The sequence below is a fragment of the Dysidea avara genome, chromosome 2, assembly GCF_963678975.1.
Source record: "Dysidea avara chromosome 2, odDysAvar1.4, whole genome shotgun sequence".
Lineage (NCBI taxonomy): Eukaryota > Metazoa > Porifera > Demospongiae > Dictyoceratida > Dysideidae > Dysidea > Dysidea avara.
This window is the reverse complement of record NC_089273.1, coordinates 30,901,528-30,918,302: the sequence shown is the minus strand read 5'-3', so window position 1 is coordinate 30,918,302 and position 16,775 is coordinate 30,901,528. Positions and strand designations below refer to the sequence as shown.

The following is a 16,775-nucleotide window of genomic DNA, read 5'->3' as shown; positions in this document are numbered from 1 at the left end:
ACTTTTTGTTGCAGTTAACTCTGCTTTACTTGGACGCGCACTTTTTTTACAGCTACAAGCTGTTTTTGGATGGGATTTCAATACTTTTTGTTAGAGTAAGCATATACTGTTGAAAACAATAGGTGAGTTTCCATGATTTTGACAGAACCTCCAGATTACAGTGATAGAACATTACAATACAACTGTAATTTTAGTGGCATGCAACTGCAGTCAACTAACACCCATTTTAACTAGTAAACCCTTAGTAACACTTTGCCTTTCATCTTGTACTGCATCAAGATACTCTAACAGAGCAGTCACAAAACAGCTGTAACACAGCAAACAATATTACAGCATATTTACAACGTCTGCCTAACACTGGATTGTATAGTTTAAACCACTAGCTACTTACAGACTTTACAATATAAAAATACAGCACTTGTAGAAACGTGACTGCTTTGTTAGAGTGATTGACTGCTCTATTAGAGTATCTCAATCTACAGTGTACTTCACGCATTGACTAATTCAAGCGGAGAAACCACGCCTTTGCCCATATCAATAGGAACTCTTGTGAAATGAAATAAGAATAGTAGAGAAATGGCAAGTATGTACAGAGACAATAGAGGGGCACGTAATTATGTACTGTTGTAAATAAACGCTGTTAAAATTTATATTACTACTAAATAAGCGCACCAAAATAGGCTGTGATCTTTGAGAGGCTGTTGTCTCATTGCTTGTCTTTTCGTGTAGAAGGGATTTAGTGCTACTGAGACACAATTGGTGAGTCTAACTATACATGTGTTTGTGTTGTAAAACTTAATTGTAAAAAGGCGATTAGCGCATACCGGCATGATAAAATATGTGTTTGTATCTCGGTTTGTACAGTAGAGTCTCTCACGATTATTAGAGATAGAGTGGTAACACCTGACGTCACAGTCGTTACATAATCACTTCCCCGGGGCAGAAAATGTACGCATGCCATTGGGGCACAAGTTTACTTTGCCTGAGGTTTGTTGAGACTGTCTTTCTAAATGAAACCATGTTGTCAGGAACAAAGAAGAGAGTAGTATAACAGATATTTAAGTAGTGCAGGTTAGTTTGATCCGTGCTGGGCGAGTTATGGCTGATATAATTGCGTGGGAAGCCATTTTATCCTTTTAACCTGGGTAAAACCAAGCTGAAAACAAGATTGGGCAGAGTTTGTCTCTGGCCCACTGTAAGCATTTATTATTGATTTATATTATTATCAAAGCTACTAGCTACCTTTTAAACCAACCTGATGCCCAAGTGATTTTTTTCATAATGTTTCCCAACTTCTGATCTATGTCCTGAGTAAGTTTCATGCCGAATAGAGCACCAGATGACAAGTTGCAGGCTCTTGAAGGTGCTCCGCCATTGAATTTGCCCCACTTTTTCCCCACGGAAGTTGTGGTTACACATTTTAACGTAATTTTGTGATGTAAAAGTTATCACTCTATTGGACCAGGGTAAAAATTTTACTGCTATATTTAGAGGTTGTAGCATTTGTATATCTTAGTATCTTAATAAATAATCCTCCATGATCACTAATCACTAATAGTACAGTGAAAACTGGTCATTATTCAGGTACAGACAAAATTTTCTGACCTAGCTTATTAAGGAGGTGGCTGCATTTTGCAGCCTTAAAATGGTAAGAAGCATGCTGTTCTAACTGGCTATAGAGATGGATTTAGTGTGAACAGTGTATGAGACAGTGAGTATTGGCAGCAAGGGGGCAGCCAATCTGTTAGAGCACCAAAGGCACTGCTTCAGACGTAGGCAGTTGGCTGTCAGCCCAATATGTAAAACTTTTCACTTTTGGTCCTTATAAGTGAAAGTGATGAAGTTATTATCCATAGGATATTATATTTTTCAGAGTATCCCTTCAGTTCTACTATATAGTAGCCAAGCATAAGATGAACATAACACAGCATTCCAGTGGTTTAGTGGTGACCACAACACTGCCTGAGTTAAACTGTGGTGAAATTTGAGACTACCAGAAGCCCTGGAATGCCTTGAACACATGAAATACCAAATATCTAATGCCTGGCTTTCATCCACAGTGGACCTGTCTTGGTGGCCACTTGTACAGAAGGGGAACAGCTGCCACACAGTCTTGCGAGCGAAACAGTTGCCATGCCCCTTAATTATCAATTTTTAAAATTTTGAGCAAAATTGTGCGTGCAAGCGAGTGCGATGCTGTGCTTTGGCAGTGTCGTGTAATAGGTAGCCATATCAGATACTGCCTAGCAGTGACACATCATGAGTATTTAAGTCATAATGCGTTACTCTATCATCCATCTAAATACTATCCCTGAATGTGTCATTTTGTGTACAGAGCAATCTGCCACAAGAAGTGACCTGAGTAAGGTTTCAGCGTATTATTGTTAACCATTAATATTGTTCACCATTGTTAACCATGTGTATAGTGAAACCTCACTTAGTGTCCACCTCTTCAATAAGACCACCTCATTATATTGGCCACCTATAGAAGGTTCAAAATATAGATAAACAGTAGTTTATGACCTTATTAATAAGGCCACCTTGTTATTCAGGCCCAATTTTTTTTCGGTCCAGAACTGGCCCTATAAATGAGGTTTCACTGTATTTATGTGCATTTTTATTTTTTGTAACTTTTCTTCTTCAGGTTTACTGATGGGCACTATGAAGCATTGTTGACTGGTCCGTACATAATGTGGTGACTTGAAATGCTAAAACGGTACGTAGCATGTCTTGTATGCACATGTTGTAATGTGTTGTAATGTGTCCACACATCTTAGAAATAATTATAACTGTATTCTCTATAAATACTTAGTTCCATTGTGCCACTGGGTCATAAGTGGGTTGAGTATGGATGATCCAGGACATTCGGATCACATTTTGTCCTGGCCAAGTGGATCTCATCCACTGACACAATGTACAAGATCAGGTCACTTGCATAAATTACGGTGGAACTTATTTATTGCCACCTTCACTCAATAAACAGGTAGCAGTGTAAAAATTCTCAATTTGGAATTGGTTTTTCAAGAGAGGTTGTATTTCTATACTGGTGGCCCATTAAGACAGGTTGTACTGATGGAGTGTACATACTAGAGATGCAACAATATCCTCCACTTAGTGTTGTTTGATAGTGATACAATGGAGACTATGTGTTAGAGTTAAAGCACCACCGTGCGTGTGTATGGAAAATACAGTACGAGGGGGTGTGTCGAGAGGCTAATACAGCACGAGGCGAAGCCGAGTGCTGTATTTGCCTCGAGACACCCCCCGAATACTGTATTTTTCGTACACACAAGCAAGGCGGTGCTTTAAGTGTTATATTGTACTTCCTGGTCGCGTCTGGCTCAGAGCGATTTCCTCTAGTACTCAAACCACTGCGATTTTTGGTGATAAGGATATCAGTAAATATTCATATAATCTATTTCTAGTCGTAGAACGAACTAATAGGATTAGTTTGGCTGTTTTAGCGATTTACAATGTCACGCACGTGATCAATCGTGCCATCTTAGTGGAGTCGTGTTTAAAAGCTTCGGGATCAGACGATCAGTAAGTATTTATACAATCTATTCTTAGCCGTAGAACGAACTCATAGGATTAGTTTGGCTGGTTTTAGCGATTTACAGTGTGTTGTTTATGTAACATTACTAAAATAAATTCTCCGCATAACTGTGCTGTATTTGCCCAAGTGTGCTGTACTTGCCCAATCAAGCGCATAACTGTACTGTATTTGCCCAATTAGCTGCATAACTGTACTGTATGACTCATACAGTAGAGTTATGCAGCTGATTAGTACTGTATGGAGAATACGATACGCGGCATCGCTTTGATCTTCCCACGCAAAGTACAATATATTGTTGTAAACTATACTATTATATTGCAACTCTAGCACATATTTATAACAGGAATGTTTGTTAACTGTTTAGACATACTGGAGCCACACCTACTCATCTGGATTCTACAAATGGAGTCATACCAACTTGTGACTGCACTTATTACTCATTACTCCCACTGTGTTTGGATGAATATACATGCCGTCGTGTGAGACTTGCTACCATGGCGGGCCACTGGAGAAGATTTTCATAGCAGTTATATCACAGTCATTGTTGTACAATTCTTACATTATTGTTGTGAAAACTATTTGGTATTCATGTATCCTCTGTATGTTGTAATTTCATGTGTAATTTTGTGAGGGGGTGCTATAAAATGCATGGTGACAATCGTAGATTTTTCAGATGGTTTTGCACACTTCCTTCAGCTACATGTGCTAATTACTTATAGCTTGAGTCAACAACTGGTAACCGCAGTTGTGCTCTGTACCATTCTTTAAGCCGTGCCCTTAGAGAGCAAATTACGTGGGGGCAACTAATTTCAAAATCGAACGATGGTATGCAGCACCATAGATTATAGACTATAATCTATGGCAGCACACTTCTCTTTGTGGCTACATGTACTGATTAACTACACACAGCGCCAGTTCATAAATAACCAGTGACCGCAGTTGTGTTCTACGTCATTCTTTAAATTCCGAGTTAAATTCTTACAGAGAGCAAATTACGTGGGGGCGACTAAATTCAAATTTCAAACTAGCCATTCTCGAAAACATATGTTTCAATCTCAACAAATTTTTTTAGAACAGTTTAAAGACACATTGCCCTACATGCCAAACAAGTATTGCGGAAAACAACAATATGGGGTTTGTATTTGGCCTCTAGGTCGACTGAGGATGACTGAAACTTCGTTTGGTACTGAAATTACGACTGTAGGGTAATAATGTATGGTGAAATCAATGATGTGAATCTTGAGGCGATCGAGATAGTACTGAAGCGATAGCAGGGCAATCAATATTCAGAATGCACAAAGGAACGCAATGCATGCACCTGCGGTTGCGTATAACCGCATGCGAAAAAAACCCAAAAAAAACCAAAAATCCCCTTTCATGCCGGCAATCTCGATCACGAAACAGTCGGCATGGATTTGCTTCACTGCTTGTGTGGTAGTTACTAGTGACACGATGAGTTTAACTCTACAGTTTCAGAGCGATAGCGTAAATGACGGGTGAGTTATAGACAAGCCAAATTTGACAACGTTCGTTCCTGTAAAATCCTCACGTTAGTGGTTGTGTCATTTATTGTCTGCGGCGCGTGTATCTGCTTTACTGGCCGTGCGACTCACTACCGCGAGTCTTGATTTATATATATCTAATCCAAAACAGCCAGCTGTAAAAAAAGTGTGCGGCCCTCAAAAAGGCTATGGTGAAAAAAGATGTGAAATCCAAGGTGGCGGCCAAGAAATGGCTGTGATGGTAGGTTAATGGTAAAAATTTTAATAACAACAATTCAGGTGAATTTTTGTGCCGCTTGGTCTTGGCAAAAAATTCATCTAAATTGCCGTTATTAAAATTTTTACCATTAACCTACCATCACAGCCATTTCTTGGCCGCCACCTTGGATTTCACATCTTTTTTCACCATAGCCTTTTTGAGGGCCGCACACTTTTTTTACAGCTGGCTGTTTTGGATTAGATTTCACTTCTTTTTGTATTTGTATACCCCAAAGCTGGCCTATCCGGCCATAGGCCAGCTTTGGGACTTTTTTAACCTGTCTTTTTTTCTTTTCCACAGGAAGAAGAAAAGATGAAGCAGATGTACTTTAAATATTTCTGATTTTATCAGTAAATGTACAAATTATATATATAATACATATATTTATTACAGAACTCTCCATGGTGGTTTCTTTGTAACTGCAACACTCTACAAAGTGACTTCTTCTTGCTGCTCTCTCTACAGGGTGAATTGTTTGTAGCTGAACAATATACAAGTTACTTCTTCTAGCTGATCTCTCTACAGGGTGATTTGTTTGTAGCTGTACTCTCTACAGGTGATTTGTTTGCAGTTGAACTCTCTACATGATGGTTTCTTTGTAGCTGAACTCTCTACAAGGTAACTTCTTCTAGCTGATCTCTATACAGGGAGATTTGTTTGTAGCTGACCTCTCTACAGGGTGAATTTTTTTTGTAGCTGAACTTTCTACATACAAAGTGACTTGTTCTAGCTGGTCTCTCTACAGGATGACTTGTTTCTAGCTGATCTCTCTGTAGGGTGACTTGTTTCTAGCTGAACTCTACCGGGTGATCTGTTCGTAGCTGAACTCTCTACAGGATGATTTGTTTACAGCTGAACTATCTACATGGTGGTTTATTTGCAGCTGAACTCTCTGCAAGGTGACTTCTTCTAGCTGACCTTTCTACAGGGAGATTTGTTTGTATTATTGTATTAATGCTTTACAGTGAACAGCACTGAAGGTTTGTAGCTGAACTCTCTACAGGTGATTTGTTTGCAGCTGAACTCTTTACATGATGGTTTCTTTGTAGCTGAACTCTCTACAAGGTAACTTCTTCTAGCTGATCTCTCTACAGAGAGATTTGTTTGTAGCTGAACTCTCTATAGGTAATTTGTTTGCACCTTAACTCTCTACATGATGGTTTCTTTGTAGCTGATCTCTCCACAAGGTAATGTCTTTTAGCTGATCTCTCTACAGGGAGATTTGTTTGTAACTGAACTCTCTACAGGTGATTTGTTTGCAGCTGAATTCTCTACATGATGGTTTCTTTGTAGCTGAACTCTCCACAAGGTAACTTCTTCTAGCTGATCTTTCTACAGGGTGATTTGTTTGTAGCTGAACTCTCTACAAGGAAACTTCTTCTAGCTGATCTCTCTACAGGGAGATTTGTTTGTAGCTGAACTCTATACAGGTGATTTGTTTGCAGCTGAACTCTCTACATGATGGTTCTTTGTAGCTGAACTCTCTACAAGGTGACTTCTTCTAGCTGACCTTTCTACAGGGAGATTTGTTTGTTGCTGAACTCTTTATAATTCTTTGTAGTTGAACTCTCTACAAGGTAACTTCTTCTAGCTGATCTCTCTACAGAGAGATTTGTTTGTAGCTGAACTCTCTACAGGTGATTTGTTTGCAGCTGAACTCTCTACATGATGGTTTCTTTGTAGCTGAACTCTCCACAAGGTAACTTCTTCTAGCTGATCTTTCTACAGGGTGATTTGTTTGTAGCTGAACTCTCTACAAGGAAACTTCTTCTAGCTGATCTCTCTACAGGGAGATTTGTTTGTAGCTGAACTCTATACAGGTGATTTGTTTGCAGCTGAACTCTTTACATGATGGTTTCTTTGTAGTTGAACTCTCTACAAGGTAACTTCTTATAGCTGATCTCTCTACAGAGAGATTTGTTTGTAGCTTAACTCTATACAGGTGATTTGTTTGCAGCTGAACTCTTTACATGATGGTTTCTTTGTAGCTAAACTCTCTACAAGGTAACTTCTTCTAGCTGATCTCTCTACAGGGAGATTTGTTTGTAGCTGAACTCTATGCAGGTGATTTGTTTGCAGCTGAACTCTCTACATGATGGTTTCTTCGTAGCTGAACTCTCTACAAGGTGACTTCTTCTAGCTGACCTTTCTACAGGGAGATTTGTTTGTAGCTGAACTCTCTACAGGTGATTTGTTTGCAGTTGAACTCTCTACATGATGGTTTCTTTGTAGCTGAACTCTCCACAAGGTAACTGATGTCTCTACAAGGTCACTAGTTTGTAGCTGAACTCTCCACATGGTGGTTTATTTGTAACTGAACTCTCTACAGGGTGACTTCTTTTAGCTGATCTTTCTTGAGGGTGATTTGTTTGTAGCTATACTCTCTACAGGTGATTTGTTTGCAGCTGAACTCTCTACATGATGGTTTCTTTGTAGCTGAACTCTCTACAAGGTGACTTCTTCTAGCTGACCTTTCTACAGGGAGATTTGTTTGTAGCTGAACTCTCTACATGATGGTTTCTTTGTAGCTGAACTCTCTACAAGGTAACTGATGTCTCTACAAGGTCACTAGTTTGTAGCTGAACTCTCTACATGGTGGTTTATTTGTAACTGAACTCTCTACAGGGTGACTTCTTTTAGCTGATCTTTCTTGAGGGTGATTTGTTTGTAGCTGTACTCTCTACAGGTGATTTGTTTGCAGCTGAACTCTCTACATGATGGTTTCTTTGTAGCTGAACTCTCTACAAGGTAACTTCTTCTAGCTGATCTCTATACAGGGAGATTTGTTTGTAGCTGACCTCTCTACAGGGTGATTTTTTTTGTAGCTGAACTTTCTACATACAAAGTGACTTGTTCTAGCTGGTCTCTCTACAGGATGACTTGTTTCTAGCTGATCTCTCTGTAGGGTGACTTGTTTCTAGCTGAACTCTACCGGGTGATCTGTTCGTAGCTGAACTCTCTACAGGATGATTTGTTTACAGCTGAACTATCTACATGGTGGTTTCTTTGCAGCTGAATTCTCTACAAGGTGACTTCTTCTAGCTGAACTCTCTATAGGGTGATCTTCTCGAAGCTGAACTCTCTGCAGGGTGATTCGTTTGCAGCTGAACTTTCTACATGATGATTTGTTCATAACTGAACACTCTACAAGGTAACCTCTTCTAGCTTATCTCTTTACAGGATAACTTGTTTCTAGCTGAACTCTGTACATGGTGATTTGTTGGTAGCTAAACTTTCTACAATTCGATTTGTTTACAGCTGAACTCTCTACATGGTGGTTTCTTTGTAGCTGAACTCTCTACAAGGTAGCTTCTTCTAGCTGATCTCTCTACAGGATGACTTGTTTCTAGCTGAACTCTCTACAGGGTGATCCTTTTGTAGCTGAATTCTCTACAGGGTGATTTGTTTGCAGCTGAAGTCTCTACATGATGGTTTGTTTGCAGCTGAACTCTCTACAAGGTAACTTCTTCTAGTTGATTTCTCTACAGGGTGACTTGTTCCTAGCTGATCTCTCTACAGGGTGATTTGTTTGTAGCTGAACTCTGTACAGTTTGATTTGTTTGCAGTTGAACTTTCTACATGGTTGTTTCTTTGTAGCTGAACTCTCTACAAGGTAACTTCTTCTAGTTGATCTCTCTACAGGATGACTTGTTTCTAGCTGAACTCTCAACAGGATGATCTGTTCATAGCTGAATTCTCTACATGGTAGTTTCTTTGTAGCTAAACTCTTTACAAGGTGACTTCTTCTAGCTGATCTCTCTATAGGGTGATTTGTTTGTAGCTGAACTATCTGCAGGGTGATTTGAACTCTCTACAAGGTGATGTTTTCTAGTTGATCTCTCTACTCAGTCTGGATGACTTGTTTCTAGCTGAACTCTCTACAGTGTGATCTGTTAAGTTTCTACCTGATCTCTCTATAGAATTATATCTTGTTTGTATAGCTGAACTCTTTTACATGGTGGTTTTTTGATTGGTTGCTGAACTCTCTCTCCACGGTGACTTGTTTGTACTACAGAGTGACTTGTTTGTAGCTGAACTTTCTACAGAGTGACTTACTTGTAGCTGAACATTGCATAAAGTAACTTATTTGTAGCTGATCTAGATGAACTCTCTACTAGGTAGCTTTTTTTTGTAGCTGAACCCTTTACGCAGTGACTTGTTTGTAGCTGAATTCTCTACAGAGTGACTTGTTGTAGCTGAACTCTCTACAAGGTGACTTGTTTATAGTTGAATTCTCTTCAGTGTGACTTATAATGTTCTGAATCTCTACAGCAACATATTTGTAGCTGAATTCTCTACAGGATGACTTGCTTGTAGCTGAATTGTCTATAAGATTAACTGTTTGTAGCTGAACTCCCTACAGAATAACTTGCAATGCCAAAGAAATTCTATAATGGAGTAAGTTATAAACGTAGCTGAATGCTTTATTAGGGTGACTGTTCTATTAGAGTATCTCGATCTCGCATATGCTACACGTAGTTGGCTTTGGAATCATAACTCAGTGGTTTGTAATCCGATTCTTCTGTACTACTGCAAGGACGTTCTATGATAATTATTTCAGCTACACACCGATTTTCAGCTCACTGTTCTAAGCGGTTTGGCTGGTAGGCGTGAAAACTAATAGTTTTTTTATTCATAAAAGTCGATCGCGTAATTGTGACATAGGTTGGGTTTTGTGTCATATCTCGATGGCCTTTAACTAGATTCCTTTCAAACCACAAAAAGGCACTCCTACGATAGTTACTCCATCTACATAGCAATTTTTAGCTCATTCCTTCAAGCGGTTTACCCTGTGGGCGTGACAGACCTTCGACCTTATTTTACGCAGATAATCGGTCATAACTCCGTGAATGTTCATCGGATTCCTACCAAACTTGGTACTGAGATTCGCCTTAATGAGCCCTTTAAGTGTGCCAAATTTCAGCCCGATCCAAGCACGCATTCGTGTTTTATTGCGGATTTTGCAAAGTGTGCGAAAAGAAGAAGTAGAAGAAGAAGAAAAAAACGAAGAAAAAAACCCAAACTTTGGCCGCTCGTATCTCGGAAATGGCTGGAGCGATTTTCTTCAAATTTGGTATGTGGACTCCCCTACCTCGCAGGCATTTCTGTAGCGAGTTTGGTTTTAATAGGATAAGGAATCACGGAGTTACAAAGGTGTGAAAATTGCATTTACTTTCTTCCTGTAAATATACTCACGGTGTGGCGTGCTGGCTACTTGGGCCGCATGACACACTATCGTGTGTCTTGATATATATTACACTGTATACTGCAGTACATACATAGCAACAGTAACTCACGAAATACGTAGCTAGCTACATATGCAAATGTATCATCCGTGGATGGTTTCTAGTGAGTTGACAGCATACAATTTAATATCAATGACGTTTATGTGGATATATTTTATGTGGAAACTATATTTTAACGAGTGGTTAACTGCAGTTCCACGTGAAATCATGCGTGCTATCATGCGTGGGTACCATGCATGTGTAAAGTTATAGTTGAGCTGTACTCAGGGGCGTACCTACCATGTAGGCAGGTGAGGCAGCTGCCTCACCAAATATTAGTAATTGAAGTGAGAAGCTAGCAGTGGACATTTTGATACTTGAAACTTAATGTTAGCTACAACAATTTATATGTTATTTAGTGCAACTTACCATGGAAATTAGTATGAATCCATCCATAGCAAATTACCCTTAGTACTGCTTTGTTACAAACAACAGTTGGCACTTACTGGAATTTTTTTGAATGGTTAGGCAATTCTTTTTTTGTTACAAAAAATGATCAGAGTGAGGACCACTTTGAGTCACAACCATAGGCGTAGCAACCCAGGGGGGGAAAGGGGAGCTGGAGCCCCCTTGTGATTTTATGATTGTAAATTCAAAAAAGATTGAGATACTCTAATAGAGCAGTCACTTACTCTAATAAAGCAGTCACAGTATTCAGAGAAGAAGTGTGGCAAACTATGAAGTTGTGAATAAGGATTTTTATGTACTTTATCAGTGATAAAAATTATTATTTAGTGGAGGGCAGCTATTCTTAGTAGGTTTAAACTTTTTTTTTTGCTCTTCAACACTAAACTAGAGCCAGCTCCCTATCTAAAAATATCTTGCTACGCCTATGGTCACAACAGCCAAAAAAGAAGCACCAAAAGACCATTCTACATTAATGGGTTGAGTTTAGTTAATTCTAGGTATTAATTTTATTATAATCAATTCCAAAGTATTCTATTATAACCACACCAATGTTAGTTTGCATATAATAGGCTAGTAATACCTAACTAATCTAGAGAATAGCTTTGCCTTATAGATTAAGTAATGCCCTTTATGCTTGTATGGTCTGCTGCTCATTCTTCTCAGCCTGAGACAACACCTGAGCTTTAACCAAGTGCTTCTTTGACAGTTCAAAACTCCAAGGGGCATGCACTTACAGAAGGTATATAAGCTATTGTACATAATAATTGTATTAATTTTCCAGTGCACATTCTTTGCAATAATTATTACCATAGTATGACTAAAATTGCCTCCAGATTCAAACTTGAAACAACTAATTTTTAAAAATGTCCTGGTGGGGGGGGCATGCCCCCAGACCCCCCTAGAAGGCGAAATGCTTTGCATTTTGCACTGTGTGGTCACTTCTACTACCCTTAGCAAAATCCTAGATATGCCCCTGGAGTCTAGCTGCCTCAAATATTTTAAATTTCTGGTTACGCCCTTGGTACTGTATATATATATATCTAAACCAAAACAGCCAAGCTATAAGAAAAGAGTGCGGCCCCCAAAAAGACCAGGATGAAAAAAGATGTGAAATCCAAGGTGGCGACCAAGAAATGGCTGTGATGGTAGGTTAATGGCAAAAATTTTAATTACAACAATTCAGGTGAATTTGCGTTGCCTCCTCCACTAGGATTCGGCACCAAATTCACCTGAATTGTCGTAATAAACTTTTTGCCATTAACCTACCATAACAGCCATTTCTTGGTCACCACCTTGCATTTCACATCTTTTTTCACCATAGCCTTTTTGAGGGTCGCACACTTTTTTTACGGCTTGGCTGTTTTGGAATAGATTTCACTTCTTTTGTATTTGTATACCCCAAAGCTGGCCTATGGCCAGCTTTGGGGTATGCCCTGTGATTTGTTTGTAACTGAACTCTCTACAAGATGATTTGTTTCTAGCTGATCTCTCTATAGGCACAGGGTAAACCACTTGAAGGAATGAGCTGAAAATTGCTATGTAGATGGAGTAATTATCGTAGGAGTGCCTTTTTGTGGTTTGAAAGGAATCCAGTTAGAGAGTTTAACTACAAAAAAAATCACCCTGCAGATAGTTCAGCTATAAACAGATCACCCTGTAGAGAGATCAGCTAGAAGAAATCACCTTTTAGAGAGATCAGCTACAAGAAGTTACATTGTAGAGAGATCAGCTAAAAGAAATCACCTTGCAGAGAGTTCAGCTACAAAGGAACCATCCAGTAGAGAGTTAAGCTACAAACAAATCACCCTTTAAAGAGTTCAGCTACAACCACATCACCCTGCAAGGAGTTTAACTACAAAGAAACCATCATGTAGAGAATTCAGCTGCAAACAAATCATCCTGTAGAGAATTCAGCTGGAAGAAGTCACCTTGTAGAGTTCAGCTATAAAAAAACCACCCTGTAGGGAGTTCAGCTGCAAACAAATCACCTTGTAGAGAGTTCAGCTATAAACAAGTCACCCTGTAGAGAGATCAGCTACAAAGAAACCATCCTGTAGAGAGTTCAGCTACAAACAAGTTAGGGCGTGACAGACCTTCGACCTTATTTTACGCAAATAATCGGTCATAACTCCGTGAATGTTCATTGGATTCCTACCAAACTTGGTACTGAGATTTGCCTTAATGAGCCCTTGAAGTGGCCCAAATTTCAGCCAAATTGGAGCATGAATTCGTGTTTTATGGCAGATTTTGCAAAGTGTGCTAAAAGAAGTAGAAGAAGAAAAAAAAAACGAAGAAGAAAAACCCAAAGTTTGATTGCTCGTATCTCGGAAATGGCTGAAGTGATTTTATTCAAATTTGGAATGTGGACTCCCCTAACTAGCCGGCACTTCTGTAGCAATTTTGGTTTCAATCGGATAAGGAACCCTGGAGCTACAAAGGTGTGAATATCGCATTTACTTTCTTCCTGTTAATATACTCACGGTGTGGCATGCCGGCTTCTTGGGCCGCATGACACACTACCGTGTGTCTTGATATATATATATATATATATATATATATATATCTGGTAGCATCAAAGAATCAACAAGGGAGAAACGCGGCAAAGAAATCAGGAGAAAAGTGAGTGAGAAGAACAAAATGCCTGGAAAATGGGCTAACTTCTTGAGAAACCTTAAAAACAAACAAGAGTTATACGCTTTTCTTTCCAACAAAGTTGAGTAATGAAATGTCCAAACATCAAAGGAACTGCCATCACTAATGGATCTACAGTTACAATTAGAGGAAGAAACTGGTCCAAGGCTCCATGTAATTATGAAGAAACTGACACAAGGTTTATAGTGCACTTGAATGATGCAATATGTAGTTGCCGTGACTGTTGGATCCGCACTGTTGACATCAATGTAATAGTTACAACATAGGTAAATTCCACTACTTAAATCATTGCATCAAAATGTTAATATCTGGTTAGCATTTGGTGTAGGGAAAACTATTAATACTACTATTTGGAAAGACAAAAATTACTGGCCCTTCCTGTGTTTCACAGCTTTACTAAATATGACACCACTTCTTCACTCTGTGGACGAGGAAAAAAGTCTGCATAGGAAGCATGAAACTGTTTTGATGAAGTGACTCAAGCCTTTTCCTACATGGCACTTCATCCTTACGTTGAATTAAAATAATACTGACAGTTCTTATTTCCTGCTCCTTGGACATTTTACTATTATTATATATAATTACGATAAAACAACTCAACTCCAGTATTTCAATGAAGCATGGCATGAATTGTTTTGTTAGAAGGAGAAAACAATGGAAAGACTTCCTCCACGAAGAAGTGGTGTCAATGACTTCCTTCCTTCTTCCTTCACCTAGGATTCACTGCTGCAGCATACAGAGCATGCAGCCTATCAGGCAGGAATACTGTATGGTGTGCCTCTGAGAAAACATTCCATCTCCAGAAGGATGGGGATGGACATTTGAATTTCTGTGTGAAGCACCATTACCAATTGCTGCAAAAACATGCAATGAATTAATTACATGTGGCTGCAAAAGTCTAAATGAGTGTGCATGCAATAAGGCAGGGTGGAGATGTACTCACCTTTGCAGTTGCAACTGTGAAAAGCAGAATGACTGACTGTAGTATTAACAGGAGTGGTAATAGAGATAGAAAATAATATAATATTTACCGTGTACAGATAAAATTTACCTTTTGATGACAATTTGTATTTGTTAGCATTATAAACGTGACTGGATTTTGGAAAAAACAATCCAAATCGCACATTAGAAGTTTCAAGATAAATGGATTTAAAGAATTCAAGTCAGCATAACTCTCCAAGGATAGCAAGCACGCATATTAAATTTACACAAAAGAAACATCAATCTATTATCTTTCAGACCACTTCCAGTACTTGTAGCTACTTGTAGAGTTTCCTGCCAAATAAGATAGAAAATTTGAGCAGTTGGATGAGCGAAGTGATATCATGAGTGCTTACAAAGGGGTGGAGGGTGTGGATGGCGGGGAGGGCAAAGGATAGGTCTCAAAATGAGGCAGACCACAATTGGAGTCCAGACACAAGATTACAGGGCTGTGCTGGCTCCTTAGTGGCTGATATGTAACAAAATCAACAGAGAAAACGTCTGGCCAACATTATAAGGCTATCCACCAGTAAACCACTGATTCTTGCCAAGCCAGGTCCTTCACAAGGCCAGAAACCGCCATTTGAGCTTTCCACATCACCCAGAAAAGATGTCTGTTAAAACCAGCCTCGAGTAGTTTGACTAGTACTGAGGGTCAAAACCAGTAGTACTATAGTGTAGCTATCCATTGGAGGTGTTAGTTTGATTTTGCCTGATGTGCAATTTGGATTGGTTTTGTAAAGTCTGGTCACAAATGCTATTATAGTTTCAAGTGTATACTAAAAAAATATATATAGGGTAATTAAAAAAAACCACATTTTTGGCTTGAATGGCTTCCTAGAAGGCATGGATGAGGTGGCTTTACAAAAAATTACAAAAATTACCAGACTTTACCAAACTTCACAAAAATTTTAATCTAAAAAGAAAGGAACTCACACAAAAGAATTGGTGCTTTGGTAAGTTGTGTCCACATTTTCATGCTAAGCAACCTGATTAGTTGTAAAAGTTCTAATGAGCTTTATCTGAAATTACGTCAGACATAAAAATGGCCACTGTAGTGTGGGGACATCTGTAAAATTTGTATCGGGGACTATGGAAAGAATTTTTTTGAACTGCAATATCTCAGCCAAGATGGAAGATATCAAGCTCTAACCAGTAGGTACGGTTATAAATTAGCTGAAAGAATAGGAATCTAGCATTGTTTTGAAAATCAACCGAAAGTTGCATTTATGTACTTATTGTAATGTCTTATAGCCATACCTGCTAGTTAGAGTTCAATATTTTCCTTCTTGGCTAAGATATTGCTGTTCAAATTTTTCTTCTTATAGTCACCCATACAAATTTTACAAACGTCCCCACACTACAGCGGCCATTTTATGCTTGTGACGTAATTTCGGATAAGGACCAGTGTGGTATTCTTGTATAAAACACATGGTCAGGTAAAATTCTGTTATTTGTACTGTAACTTTATTTTACAGATTATTCTATATGAATAGACCAAGGAATATATGTTGCATTTGTCGAAAGAACACCAGTGAACCTTTAAAATGCCCACTTAATACAATGGCGTAGAAACAATCATCAGAGAGGGGGGGCGGCAAAGATAGACATAACAAATTAACCATAAACTAATCAACACCCGTGCAGACACACAGGTTCCATTGATACAGCTCCTCTGTACCTAGTTCATATGTGCGTTTATATAAAGGTGTTGTGGGGTGTGTTATTACTAGCTACATATCACAAGAAAAAGTTCGCCAAGAAGGAAGATATTATTACTGCATAGCTATCTCTTCACTCCCTGTCATGCTAATGACTGCTATGCTCCTCTACACCTACTGCATGTGCTCGATGCATATATCATACAGTACGATAGTAACTGTATAGTAGGGACCACAAAGGAGTAGGCGTGGCCCACGAAATAATATCACCCAAAAAACCAGCCTCAATTTTCCCTTATGACGATGAGGCAGTATTGGTGAGGTAAAACTAAGCCCAAACAAGCTTTCAGATCGACCCGAAACGCTTTCAACAAGTTGCTATGGAATTTTAAAATGATTTATTTAACGGAATTTTCTACTGACTAAGTAACTGACTGACTGACTGATGTCTTCAGACAAGCGTAACTTGAT

General features: G+C 38.9%; 1 protein-coding gene and 1 long non-coding RNA gene across 4 annotated transcripts in view; one reads left to right on the top strand and one right to left on the bottom strand.

Annotated features, from left to right (window-relative positions):
- LOC136247059 (uncharacterized) overlaps positions 1–16,775 on the bottom strand; it is a 214,554-nt gene that overhangs the window by 147,297 nt on the left and 50,482 nt on the right. The window lies entirely within an intron of this gene.
- On the top strand, positions 660–4,176 carry LOC136244326 (uncharacterized). The gene is made up of 3 exons (XR_010695152.1): positions 660–759; positions 2,645–2,716; positions 3,900–4,176. It is a non-coding gene; the product is annotated as an uncharacterized lncRNA (long non-coding RNA).